Source organism: Chiloscyllium plagiosum, unplaced genomic scaffold, assembly GCF_037043375.1.
Source record: "Chiloscyllium plagiosum isolate Xiang-an unplaced genomic scaffold, Cpla_swu_hap1 HiC_scaffold_29, whole genome shotgun sequence".
In the NCBI taxonomy this organism is placed as follows: domain Eukaryota; kingdom Metazoa; phylum Chordata; class Chondrichthyes; order Orectolobiformes; family Hemiscylliidae; genus Chiloscyllium; species Chiloscyllium plagiosum.
Window position 1 is genome coordinate 38,681,898 of NW_028270167.1, and position 647 is coordinate 38,682,544.

Consider the following 647-nt stretch of genomic DNA (forward strand, 5'->3'; position numbering starts at 1 on the left):
GTTGTGGTTCTGTTCGCCGAGCTGCGAATTTGTGTTGCAGACATTTCGTTCCCTGTCGAAGTGACATCCTCAGTGCTTGGGAGCCTCCTGTGAAGCGCTTCTGTGATGTTTTCCCCTGCATTTATAGTGATTTGTATCTGCCGCTTCCGGTTGTCAGTTCCAGCTGTCCGCTGCAGTGGCCGGTATATTGGGTCCAGGTCGATGTGCTTGTTGATTGAATCAGTGGATGAGTGCCATGCCTCTAGGAATTCCCTGGCTAATCTCTGTTTGGCTTGTCCTACAATAGTAGTGTTGTCCCAGTCGAACTCATGTTGCTTGTCATCTGCATGTGTGACTACTAAGGATAGCTGGTCATGTTGTTTCGTGTAATAAATGCAGCCCAGTCAGCTGTGGCACCATGCTGTAAAGGAATAGAGAATCTAATGCCTGTTTCAGAATTCACTTAATTCTGATTAATATTTTCAGTATTTTAAAGCAGCTGCTGGAAGTTTTCTCCCAAGGAGAAACTTTTTAAAACTTACCTTCCAACCATAGAGCCCTGGTTGAAGATTGAAATGTCCAGGTCAAGATTCCAATGGGGTCCGATTTACCATCCCCGGCTCCCGATAGTCTGAGTAATTATGTTTAATTCACCAATGTATGAATGC